This window comes from Sciurus carolinensis, chromosome 3, assembly GCF_902686445.1.
Source record: "Sciurus carolinensis chromosome 3, mSciCar1.2, whole genome shotgun sequence".
Classification (NCBI taxonomy): Eukaryota; Metazoa; Chordata; class Mammalia; order Rodentia; family Sciuridae; genus Sciurus; species Sciurus carolinensis.
In genome coordinates, this window is record NC_062215.1 from 171,742,792 (window position 1) to 171,756,785 (window position 13,994).

Sequence of the window (13,994 nt, forward strand, 5' to 3'; positions counted from 1 at the left end):
AGAGAAACAAAAATGCAGATTAATTTAAACTGTTCATTTTCATGCAATACAAACTAAAAAGTCAAAGAGCAAAGGAATTCATTCCAAAAAGAATTTTTACTTCTAACAGTCTATAATCACCAGCCTATTTCTCACCAGTGGCCAGAGAGATGTTCTACTCTCTTTTCAGCCGGTCAAGGAATCGGTATGGAAGGCAGTGTGGTCCTCAGTGTGCTCAGGAGCAGGGCTCATTTTAGGTGAGACTTGGGGGGACCGGTCAGTGGAGGGAGAGGACTCCAAGGAGCACTAGAGGAATTCAGGAAGGAACCAACTGAGAGGAGAGCATCCTGGAGGTCGTTAACTGGAGCCCGCTACAAGGACTGGGAGAGCAGTTTGGAGGACAGGGGAATGACAGAGAAATTGGGAAAGAACCTCCTGCTCCAGAAAACCACCTGGGGCAGCATCACTATTACACAGGAGCAATGCAGAAACAAAGGGCCACCAACCCTCAGTGGTGTGTGCTGAGGACCTTCATGTGCTTCATCTCATTTGATCCTTAAAACAGCCATCCCACCAGAGGGTGGTAGGAGAACCGAGGCCAGGCCTGTTCTGGTTCTGCCTAGAGCCTTCTCCTCCCTGGAGCCACATTCTCATTGAGCCTTCTTTTGACACCCTCCAGTCCCTCCTCTGGTGCAGACACATGAGAGACACTACTGAGGTCCACAGAGCCCTGTGCCTGGGTGTGACCCTGAGGAGGACGCGGGCAACTGGGGGCAGGCTTTCACCCGGAAGTCCCCTTCTCCCAGTCACTCTATTGGAATTCATGATAATTCCAATAAAGTCCAGTTGACATTTCAATGTAGTAAATAAGTAAATTAGGGAAAAATATAAAGGAGATGTTATACCCAGGGAATCAGCTTTTAAATCAAGTTGAACTTGTATTGACAACCACCGCTGTTAAATGAGTTCTTATCGCTTGGGACATTTGTAAATAGGATATGTCGCATCTTACGGCAGTTCTGGTGGCCACGGAAGCTCATTAATACTGTGGGCACCTTTCACGGAAGCTCTGACTCAGAAACGTTGGATAATATGCACCAGAGCCTGCAGGCAAAGGGGCCCGCAAGGGGTCCACACATGTCAGGTCTGAACCCCATTACTATCCCTTCACCCTATACTCTGTTTTTTCCCCTGAAGTAGATATTAAAAAACAAGATCCTTCTTTCTTTTAAAAATCATCCACAATTAAGATTCCTTTGCATTTTCCTTCATATCGACTCCACATGACATTTCTGAAATAAACAAACTCCTTCCCACCACCCACTCTTCCTTCATTTCCCATGAACATGTTCATCACCTTCAAAACTTTTCATCTTCCTGTTAGTGAAGTCTGAATCCTCAACACCCTTTCCAGTCCTACTTGACAATCTCACGTGAGCTTCCTACATCTGCGGCAAGACATCACCGCAAACTCCAAGGTTTAAACACACAGATCTATCATCTTGTACTTCCCAGCATCAGAAGCTCAACGTGGGTCTCAATGGTGAAAATCAGGGTGTTTCAGGGTTGTGTTCCTGAGCTCAGGGAAGAATATGATTCCCTGTCTTCCCAGGTTTTAGGGGCCACTCACATTCCTTGGCTCATGGTCCCTTCTATCTTCAAAGCAGGCTGAGCGTCTCTCTTGCTGCATCCCTCTGGGCTCTGCTATAGCTACATCTCCTCTGATGCTGATCTCCCTCTTTGATGTCTAAGGACACTGTGATCATACTGGGCACACCTGGATGATCTAAGACCATCTCTCCCGTGTCAAGGTCTACCGACAGGCAACCTTAATTCCATCTGTAACTTTAAGTCCCTTTTGCATGTAACATAACATCGTCACAGGCTCCAGAGATTAGGATGTGGCTGTCTCTGGGGGTTGTTAACCTGCCTTCTGCACTAGAGAAGAGCTTTGTCCTGACTCTACTGGTTTCAGGAACTTGCTGCCCTTGGCCTATAAGCCTTCTGCTATTCAAACCCAGTGAGTAAGAGAGCAGGAACCCAGAATCTTCAGTTGTGCAGCTTCCCACTGGGTGTTCTGTGGTGCATTGCAGGGAAGGTAGAGAGTGTTATCTTCAATAATAAGAATGAGTCAGGCTTTACATAGCAGGCATAACCCCCAGCTTTCTGGAACAATTTGGCTTTTTGATGCTGAAACATTTAGATAATCTACACCTATAAAACTAACACTTAGGAAAAATGATTTGATAAAAAGCAGGTGATCACACAGAGGACACTCACCAGGGACCTGTGACCAAGGACTTGGTCCATCTCAAAGAGTACCTCAAAAATACCATGTGCACAGGGGCTTCGCAGGCCAGCTGGGGACGAAAAACTGCCGATCTCTTCTCTTCTGGAAGACTCGCTGGCAGGTGAGGTTCTGTGTCCTGGATTAAAACCTGCATGTGTTAAATGTAAATATGTTTCTTAAAATGCAGTATGCATTATAATGTTGAAAGTAATTACTTGCATTATTTGTAGTAATGGAGGTGTTTTCTAAAGGGGAAACTCCAAAGATTTTTTTTTTTTTTTTTTTGGTGGTGCTGGTGATTGAACCCAGGGCCTTGTGCATATGAGGCAAGCACTCTACCAACTGAGCTATATCCCCAGGCCTCCAAAGATTTTTGACATAACCATCTTTCCTTAGTGATGGGTAAACTGAATAAATGTCAATTTTTATTCTTAGAAATATGAATATTCTAAAATCCTTTCTATGTCACAAGTATATTTTTGATATGATGATACATATTCGTATAAAATAACTGCTACATTTGGCTAAGTAGAATTTTCTTCTATTTGATCTAGAAAATTCCAAGTGCTTTTTTTTTTTAACTCTTTGAAATTAGGAAAGGAAATTTCTAGTAAAAAACTATATTTTGTACACTTATAGCAAATACAAGTAAGAATATTTTTATGTAAAATGATACAATCTTTCTATGGAAAACATTTCCTCAGAAAGCCAAACATAGAGTTATCAAATGATCCAACAATTCTGTTTCTGGGTATATACTCAAGATAAATGAAAACACATGCTCATATATAATTTTGACATGAATACGCCTAACAGTCAAAATGTGGGAATAACCCGATATCCATCAACTTACGAGTGGAAAAGCAAAATGTGATCTCTCCATATAATGGAATATTATTCAGTCATGAAAATAAGTGAAATATTAATATGGGCTACAATGTGAATGAACCTTGAAAATATTGTGCTAAGTGAAAAAAGGCCAATATTTTATGATTCTATGTATATAAAATGTCTAAAATAGACCAGTCCAGAGAAACAGAAAATTGATTAGTGGTTGTCAGGAGAAATGGGGGGAAAATTGGAAAGTGTAGGATTTCTTTTGGGGATGATAAAAAATGTTCTAGAATTTAGAACATGGTTATGGTTACACAGCACAAAGACGTAATAAAAACTGTTGGATTATGAACTTCAAAAGAGTTAAAACGGTGAATTTTATTTTGTGAATTTTATCGCGATAAAAAAAAAGAGAAAATATTTTTAAACTTGACTCAAAGAATCCTATACTTTGATCAAAGATCTCTTTGGCCCCAAGAATAGAGATGTCTCATATTTTAAAATCTTTGGCTTCTTTGAAGACCTGTCCTTATTGGAACTGGTAGAGAAAGGAAATCAGGAGTGTTAAATGTTGTAGGCTATTTTTAAATTTCCGGATAAAGCTGAGTAAATTAATTCAATGCTGTATTTATGGAACACTAGTTTTCTGAGTAAGTGGTAGAACCACATTCCATGATGCAGTTTCAAAACCAAATAGAAACAGAATCACTCTGAATACCTAGATCTTTTCTGCCCTTAAATTCACAATTTTAAGTGCCTTTTTTCAAAAGTCACATTCTAAAAGCAAGTCTCAATAAAACTATTGTGTTGGAAGGAAAACACAAATTGGTTTGAGTCATTCAAATTATATTCAATAATTTAAACAAACTGGAAACAGTCTAAAATTGAAGAAAGCCAGAGATCCTCATATTTTAATCCAAAATTAGGTATATGGTGCAATTAATCTCTACACATATCCACACATATTGTGATAAAGGGTGACCACAGTCACCTTCGAGGGAAGATAGACTGATACGGTCTAACCCTGGGAGTTTCTCAATACATTTTAATTGAAAGCATGCCTGGGTCAGTCTGCAGAATCCCAGTGTGTCTCCATCAGCCAGAGAGAGTGAAAGGACAATGGATGCTGAGAGCAGCCTGTGCATTCTCAGCAGCAAGAATTTGGTTGGCACATAAACCATAGGACAACGGGCTTCTGCTATTTATATAAGCCACAGGCTTATCTCCAGTGCCCTTGGTGCCTGCAATATATAGTGAGTGCTCAATATGTATTTGTTGGATGAATCAACTTGTAGAAGACACACGGGACCTTGGAATGGGAGTATATTTAATGGGGCAGTTGTTAAAGACCATAAAGAAGGCTAACTTTGAATACACTTGAGGTGGTGGAGAGAGGAATCATACCCACCTTGGGGGAAGTGAAGAGAAACTGACACTTTCTGATTATTTGTAGGGCCCTCTTCAGAGCATTGCCTACATCAAGTCAGTTACCTCTTTTTTTTTTAGTTCTTTTTTATTATTTATTTAATTTTTTTATTATTTATTTATTTTTTATTTTTACAGACTGCATTTTGAGTCATTGTACACAAATGGGGTACAACTTCCTCTTAACATGATTTAGGAGAAGTATCATCTCCATGGTACAGGAAAAGCAAAGGGGGTCAATTTACGTACTTCGTGCAAAGTCACAGAGCCACTAAGTCACTGCAGGACCAGGGCTTTTCTGTCTGGTAAATATCCCTTCTCCCCAGTGACGCTTTGGCTTGGTGGCCTTCGAATCTCTCTCCTCTTATCCTCCCATAAGAATTTTGAAACTATGCACCCTGCCCCTCTTTTTCTTCTTAAGTTAACATTTAAAAGCTTTCATCTTCTCTTTAAATAGTTGCAAAGCAAATGATTTCTGAAGTGTCATTAATGGTGACCTTGAAAGTAATACTGTTCCAGCCTTATTTTGATTTATCCAGTGGATCATAGTGCCACAGCAATCTGATTTTCACCACTGTCAGATTAAAAAGTTGCACACGAATTCTTTAACGGGAATTTCATGTGGCTCATTTTTAAATTTTGAATTCATACTTCCATGTCACTCCCACACATATATTTTAATGCAACATATTTTATACTTGAAAATCTTATATCGATCACTCATGCTTCTCTGCAACAAAACAGGTTTATAAAATATTTTTAATTTCCCAGGATCATATGTCTCTAAGTTTAATTTTTTTCTACTGAAATTGGTCTTTCATTATAATTATTAGCAGTATATAATTCATCAAAAACAAAACAACTTAAATATTGATAAGCAATTATTAACCAACAAAAGAATTTTATTGGAAATGCAGGCTCTTTTGTTTCTCAATTAGTTCAGTTAGCTCTAGGTCAGCAGGTCTTCCTACTGGAAAGACACAGTTTCAGCAACAAACCTATTTCCTTCTTTATTTCCAAAGCTGTAGGTTCTGGGTAATCTTTTCAACAGAAGTTTTAAATAGAATTTGTTATTAAAATGTCATCTCTTCTTTAAACTGTTCATAGTTGTATACGACAGTTGAAAGTCTAGTCACCACCACCACCCCACCCCTGCCACCCCAAATTCATGTATTGAAACCTAATCCTCAGTGTGTTGCTGTTAAGACCTGGGGCCCTGGGAGGTGACAAGGTGGTGAGGGTGGAGCCCTCTGCGGGGTATTTATGCCCTAGAAAGTTCTGGGGGACCTTCTTTTCTTCTTGTTTCTGCCACATGGGAATGCAGCAAAGAGGAAGCCCTCACCAGACACCGAATCTGCCAGGCCTTGATTTTGGACTTCTCAGCCTCCAGAACGGAGGGCAATTTCCATCGTTCTGCCTGAGGCCTTGTGTGAGAGCAGCCCGAATGAACTAAGACACATATCAAGGCTAGAGTCGTCTTTCATTATCGAGAATTATTTTTGAATTAACCACCAGCTGTAAACCTTCCATAGTGATGAAAGCTGAAGTTGGAAACAGTGACCAGGGACCGATGGAGCCAGTAGGTGGAGCACTTCCTGTTTGGATGGCCTTCCTTTGTCCTTACAGATGGCTCTTCAGTTCTGGGACAAAAGCAGGGTGGCAGTATCTGGGATGGACGGGTAGAGGAGCCTGTGTTTCTTTTGAAAAGTAGGAGAAGGAACATTGTAGAACTTTGACGGAAGGCAGAGCAATACTATAAAAGAATGTACACAGCAGCTGAGCATCTGAAAATAGGCTCTTTTCATTAATTTTCCATAAAATTAATTACATAACTCTTGAGACTCTCTTTGCTTCTCAAGGATCCATGTACCTCAGTTTGAAGATCTCTGTTTTAAATGAGCTGCCAACAGTCAAAATCTGTACCGTTCACTGTTTCAACTGGAACAGACCCTCGCTGACCATGACCGTGTGCTTACTCCATGCATGTCTAGCCCCCAAACAAACTACAAAGGAGTCACAGAGAATTTTGACCGTTTTCCTGCCTACAGTGCAGCTATTAGGTCACAGCTGAGCAAGCCCCCGTCTCGCTGTCAGCCCGACACTGGGAACAGCCATAGGCACTGTGCTCTGCAATTCACAAAATGCGATCACGCATGCTATCCACAACCATCTACGAGCAGCTTCTTTGTTGCAACCACCTGTGTTACAAGCCTAAAAATGTTTGCATCCACCAAGATTTTGACTGCACTGAACAAAAACACCCCATCACTCAGAACAGCATGCTCTAACCTACATTCCCACAAATGAATGGCTTTTGTCATGTGGGATTAGAGGGGATAGAATGTTTCTGTTCAAGTTTATCACTATTACAAAAAAACAACCCAAGTGCTATGCCACTAAAATGTATATAAACAACAGCTTTAGGAGATTGCCTACGTAGGAAACTTCTGGAGAGGTTTCAAAGGACATGCTTTATTTTGCCAACTGTTAATCTCAAGAAGGGACCATTGTCTACAGCTGCCCCAGGGCAGCTCTGTGGAGGCACAGCCAGGATCTTGACACCTGGTCCCGTCTCCCCAGCCACCCAGAAAGGATGGAGATAAACCACTGGACCAAAGGCAACTCCATGCCAAGTGTGGCTCAGTGACAGACAACCCTGACTCTGGGCTGGGGAAGGAGGTACACCTAGAGACTAAAAAGAGAGGCAGAGGAGGGAGGGGGAGGCATCAAGAGAGGCTCAGAGGTAGAGGCCAGCATTAGAGGGCTGGGGCAGGACAAGGCCAAGTGCAGTCCTGAATTTAGAGGAAACAGATTCTCTGAGCAAACATAAAATGCTGTTTTCAGTGAGGAAAATGCAAAAAGAGAAGGATGATTTCAGGAGAGGATGAAAGATTGCTGAGAGCGATGTAAAGTCACGGAGTCCAGGCGCTTTCCTTAGGTGGGCTGACCTGTGAGACCCGGGTGGACAGGAGACACCACCCTATCAGGAAGCTTGCTTCTCCCCTCTGAGAGGGAAGCCAAACCTCAGCACCTGGGCCTTTGACCAAAGCACCTGTTCACTGACCTCAGTAAGGTCCACAGGCTCTTTCCCACAGAAGATAGACAATAGTAAGTTCTAGTATGAATGTTCAGCGAATGTCATCTTGCTGTCTTCCTCTGATTCCCTGGGATTATTTTTTCCCTTCACTCCTTTATGTAAAGTCCTGGACTCCAAGTCCCCTGGGACTCCTTAGGAGTCTCTGCCCAGAGTTAGAATCTCTCCCAAATGCTAGTTTGGGGAACAAGAACTGAGATCTTCCAAATCCTATCTCTACCAGGGAAATTTGTTTTCCCTGCAACATGATCCTGAGATGAAATACACCCTGCTGGGGCTCTCATCAATGGAATGGGGGGATGGCCAAGATGGGGTGCTGGGGCAGCAGGATGAACAGGAGACTGAGGATTGGACCTTTCCCGTCACAAAAAGCTAACAAAAGTTTAGTGTCTCTTCTCTCCCAAGCAACATGAAATCTTTGAGTTCTGTTTAATGATTTTTTTTTTCAGTAAAATAATCTACTAACTCAGTGACAACATGTACTTTCCTTTTGATCTTCTGACACTGAGCTATCTGAAGACTCTTCCCAGGAATACATTTTTCTGATGGTCTGAACTCCTATTTGATATACCTTTCTCTTTCCGAAATAGAATTCCTTAAGGTTCAGGTCTTATAAAGAAATAAGCAAAGACCTCGGAGGTTAGGAAACTGCTTCCCAGAACACATGTTTTGTCACCTGGCTTCCCTGGGCATTTGCCCTCAGTTCCTGCACTTTCCCTGTTCAGAGTTAAGTTGACCTTTTCCCAGTATATAAGCTGGTTACTTGGTTTTGCTTTCTTTTCTTTAAAAAGAAAATTGTTTTAAATTTATTTTTAACTGATACATAAATACATAAAAAATCATACTGCTGAGGTACTATGTAGTATTTTGATACAGGTATACACTGTTTACAGTTTAAATCAGGCTAAACATACCTACCCCCTGAAACAGTTATCATTTCTCTACGAGGAAAACCCTTGAATTATGTTCTTGGAGCTTTTTGAAATAAACAGTACATAACTACCATCTATAGTCACCCTACTGCAAAAAGCACACCAGGAATTCCTACTCCTAACTATAACTTAGCACCCAACCTCTCGCGTCCCTTTGCCCCATCTCTCCCAGCCTCTGGTAATAATCCCTCTACTCTCAACTTCCATGAGATCCACTTTGTTAGATTTCATATATGAATGAGATCGTGTGGTGCTTGTCTTTCTGTGCCTGGCTTGTCTACATAATACTCTCCGGTTCCATCCATGTTTTGCTCTTTCTAACATCTCATTTGGGTTGATTCTACCGGCAGACTTTCAAAGAATTTAGTGTGGTTTGAGCTCTTTAGCAAAAACCAGTTCATCTCATCACATAGCCCCAGGTTTTTACTACCGGTCGTGAGTCTGTGTGGTCCAGGGGCCAGGCATGTGGCTGGAGCTTCCTGTTCTCTGAGAGGCAACAGAAAAAACTTGACAACTACTCAACTAAATTCTTGAACACTACTCTGAGTTCCAACTTGAACAGAACGCTGCTGGCCTGGGACCAAGCCCGCCCCAGCTCTCTTTCCCTCCAGATTCCATTGAATTGTCAGGGGACTGCGGAATCCTCAGTTGACACCGGATGGAGTGAATCCTGGAGTTTGTCACCATAGCTCAGCTACCCTACCATTCTGGCAAAGTAGGCTTCTATTACCATTCTCTCCTTGAGGTCTCCTCCCTTTATCAACAGAACATCTGACAGCAGTCATAAAATGTCACACTTGGGAATCACATGAAGGGGATGCATGTTCCAAAAATATACGTCTGATTTTCAAACCCAGACAAATCTTTTAGCTCCGAGTCAAGAATGACATTGAGCTATCTGAAGACTCTTCCCAGGAATACGTTTTTCTGATGGTCTGAACACCGATTTGATAGGTCTGAATACCTATAATTGAATGACATTCTTGACTCATAATGTTCTCACATCTCTTATAAAAAGACTATCCTCCCAGGTTTCCCTTGGTCTGTGATTGTTCCACCCTGGGTAAGGCTGGAGAGCCCAGCTAGACTCTCTGGACTTTTCAGATTTCCCAGAACTGCCGTTAGGATGAGCTCTGGCGGTAACTCCTGACCACTGCACTGCCAGCTGTGAATCGCGCCTTTGCTCTCCCCAGTCCACATCCTGGAGAAGGGTGTAGGAGAAACGGGCAAAACCCGGGTGGGTCTTGGGAAGGCAGCAGGTTGATTTAGAAAGGAAGGAAATCTGGGGAAGTGAAAAAGAGGAATATGCTATGATCACATCTCATAAAGCACCTGTGAGCCAGCTGGTGTGTTTGAGATGGGCTCTGGCTCTGCTGCCCAGGCTGGCCTCGAAACCCTGGGCTCAGGGATTCTCCTGCCTTGGCTTTCCAAATAGCTGGCTCTACAGGTGCCCACTGCCTGTCCTAAAGTATCTTTTAAACACCAGGAGAGAAAAAGAGGGATGAATCTGCAGGTAGTGTGAAGGAAGAAAGCAGACAGAAGGACAGTTCTAGGCAGAATCACAGAATTCATTTAAATGCACTGAATACACTAGAAAAAATTGGCATTGGTTTCATCAGTCAGTGACAGCGGCTTCCTCCCCTTCTCCTCCCCCTCTTCCCCCTTCTTCCTCCTCCCTTCCTGCTCTTCCTCCTTCTTTCCTGATCCCTCTTTACTTCCTCTGTCTTCCTCCTCCTCTTCTCCTTCTGCATCCTCCTTCTCCTCCTCCTCATCCCGACCATAAGAAATGGCAACAATATTTACAGAGGGCTACCTAGATGGTAAGTTCCATGCTAAGGGCTTTACACAGACCTGCAAACTTCACAGTGGCTCTGGGTCACCTGATTTCCTTTTTCCACAAATGAGTCACACAGTAAGTGACATTACCAAAGCCTTCCTTCTTAACCACTACACAAGGCAGCTTCATAACTTATAAGAATTCATGAGTGAACTAACCCAGGGAATGACAACGTTAGCCTCTAACCGTAAGTGAAATTGTGTATTGATGCAAAGACACCTGTTCTCTGTGAATTCCCGGATGGAGGCTTTTGTATTTGAAATTTCAAGTCTAGAAACTCCTCTGGGACAGGTGGAGGACTTCAGGCACCATTCTGCATAGGATTTGGGAAAGTCAAATGTTTCAGTGCTTTAATTGTTTAAGCAAAAGCAGGAAGAGATTTCATACAAGCATCCAAAGGAACTTTAAGGTCAAGAAGAAGTATTGGGGCAGGGTAGAAAAACAGGACAGCTTCGCCCTATTAGGAGGGGAAACGAAACGGTGCTCCTGTGAGTGAGTCTCGGGTCTTTCCTAAGAAGAGCTTTGCCACATTTTTCTCATGGCTGCACTGGGGGCTTCTGCAGTCTCTTAGCCTCCCTTGCTTCTGGTAGGAATTGATTCCTCCAGCCCTAAAATCTCCATAGTAGATCTGTCCATAAAAGACAAGACTTGGAACTGAACTTCAGATGGCCACTCTGGAGCCTATTAAAAGATTCAAGAGCATCCCCCAAACCTAGGCTTCAGAGCTATGCCATCCCACAGTTTACCATGGGCCATGAAAGCACACGGAAACACCTAAGAAATAGAGTCTAGGGTGTGGACTTAGATGTCACTGAGTCACTGAGAAAAGCCAAAAAGTGACTCTGTGCATGAGACATTGTGTGGACAGCTCGGTGAAAAAGTTGACAGCAAAAAAGGTCACAGAAACAAGGGATCCCTGGGGCTATAATTGTGGCTCAGTGGTAGAGTCCTTGCCTAACATGTGAGGCACTGGGTTCTATCCTCAGAACCACATAAAATTAAATAAAGTTGTTAAAAGAAAAAAAGGATTCTAGAATTAAAGTGAGGGTCTCTTCCTTTCCTGAATCATGGAAACAGGTTTATTTATTTATTTATTTTAACTTCAGAAATTTAAGCTAGAAAGAAATCTACATTAAGTTTTTACAGCAAAAGAAAGCACACACATAAGTGTAAAACTAAATATAGTTAACATATATAAAAACTGTAAGAGCTGGGTACAGTAATCCCCAATGGCTCAAGAGAATGAGGCAGGAGGATCATAAGTTCAAAGTCAGCCTCAGCAACTCAGCAAGGCCCTAAGCAACTCAGGGAGACCCTATCTCTAAATAAAACATAAAAAATATAAAATTTTAAAAATATTTTAAAAAGAGCTAGGATTATGGCTCAGTGGTTAGGCATATCTGGGTTCAATCCTCAGTACCCACACCCCCTCCCCAAAAAAAGGACAAAACAAAAAAAAAACTGTAAGGAAAGATTTCTAAATTAAAATCATTAACAAGATAATAATGTGTAAAATTTGAAGCGATTCTCTGTAAACTAGTTTGGAATTAATGAAAAAAATTATTTCTGATATCACTTTCAAATACTTAATTCCACATAAACGTCTATGTATGATTATTAATTCAAGAAATACCTATCAACTTCTCACTTTGTGCCAACTCTCATTCTAGACACTGTGGGAACAAAAAAAAATGAATTTGATTTATCTGAAGTGATATGGTGTATGTGCACGTATGTATGTGCATATTTTAAAACTATAGTTTTAAAAAGAACCTCTGTACTTGCCCTCAAAAGCTGTGTAATCCAGAGAAGTCAATTACCTTACCCTTTCTCTGTGCTATTTCATAAAGGTCTGCATAGGGGTCTTCACAGGATCATGATCTTTGATCTTTTTATTTTCCTTTGCTTTTTTATGGAATTTTATTTTTTAAAATTAAAAAAATTTTGTTCTAAGCACATTAGTGCATTATAATTATACACAATAATGAACTATATAGTTACATATTTGTAGACGCATGCAATATAATAACATAGGTCTGTCAATTTCATTCCCTAGGACCTGCCCTGTGATATTTGGTCTAAATCTTCAAGCAGGGGTAGGTGCTTCCACAGACATGTGGAAGTGACAGATGGCAGGGAAACCAGTACAAAGACAAGAGTCTGGGGGTGTGTACCATGAACTTGAGAAAACATGAGGAGCTCGGGTGACTCATGAGGTAAAAAGCAAAAGAGTCGACTTGGGACCACTCCATTCTATCCTAAGAAGTGTGCAGTTATGTGTGAAGGTGAAGCCCAAGTATGTGAAGCCATGCGTGTGGAAAGTATCACTAACATTCACCACCCACATCTGGCACATGGCTGGTTTCCTTTCCCAGTCCCTTCCAGAATGAAATATGCTCACAGGACCCATTTGGACAATGAAGTGTGAGTGGAAGTAGTCTACATCCTATGCAGGGAAACTTTCAGGACAGTTTTTGATTTGGCACATTCTCTTCCCCTTCTGAGGCAATCATAGAAGATGCTTAGAGTCATGCTGATCATGACTGTGAGATTTTAAAATTTCCAGGAGGTTCCTGAGTGATTGTAAGCAGAGCCCCCACCCCCTCCACCCTGCCCCACCCCACCCAATCCCACCCTACCCCTCTGCCCTGCAATGAACAGGTAGTGTGACGGAGGAAAAAGCAGTCTGGGTTTGGAGGCGTGCTTGTTACTGCCCCAAAAGGAACCTGTCCTTCCTGAAACACGGTGCAATTTAAAATAATAGTTCTGAAAATAATATACATAGAAGATGGATTTCAGAGAACCTGCAGCCACAGCAACCAGCTAGAGGACTCCCAAAATCCACAGATGATAAACGCACGCACCCGGGCTGGCTCTGTGAGCTTAGAAAAGCAGCAAAGGAGCCCAGAGATGTGAGGGCAAGAGCTGACATGAATGGATCCTGACTCTGAGATTACAAGAGCACCAAAGATCTAATTGTTTCAGAGGTGATGAAAAGAGAAAGTTCTTGAAAGAACAGGAATGATTAACAGGGAGATAAAGTAAGAAAAGATTAAAGAAGGAGCTACAGGCAGCCTGGAGCAGATTCTCCCATGAAAAACAGGGGCACATCCCTGTGCTACAGAGGCTATAGGAAGGTCAGGAATTTTGGAAGAAAACAGACCTGAGTGTGACTAGGGAGTGAGTTTGACAAGTCATTCGCCTTCGCTCATTCATTCAACAACAGAAAAATACCAAAAAAGGCTCCTGCCCTAATGGCTTATGCTGAAGTATAGAGAAGCAGACATATTTGAACACTATGCAGAAAACAGGATATTGTGATTTTTAAAGGGGTGCAAAAATAACTATATAGGGCTTGTCAAAGACAATGACCAATTCATTTTATTCAAAATCCTTATCTGATGTCAAAATCAAACACAGACATCTCTGTGTTTTCAAAAAGAATTGCTACCCTCCCTTCCTTCTTTCTCTCCCCCCACCCCACTTTAAGAAGCCAACTGTGAAAAAAAACTCAGTTTTATTGACCTCAAGGTTATTTTTTTAAAAATCAAGAATTTTGTTTACTTAGGAAAACAGATAAGCAACCAAACATTATAGTAAAGT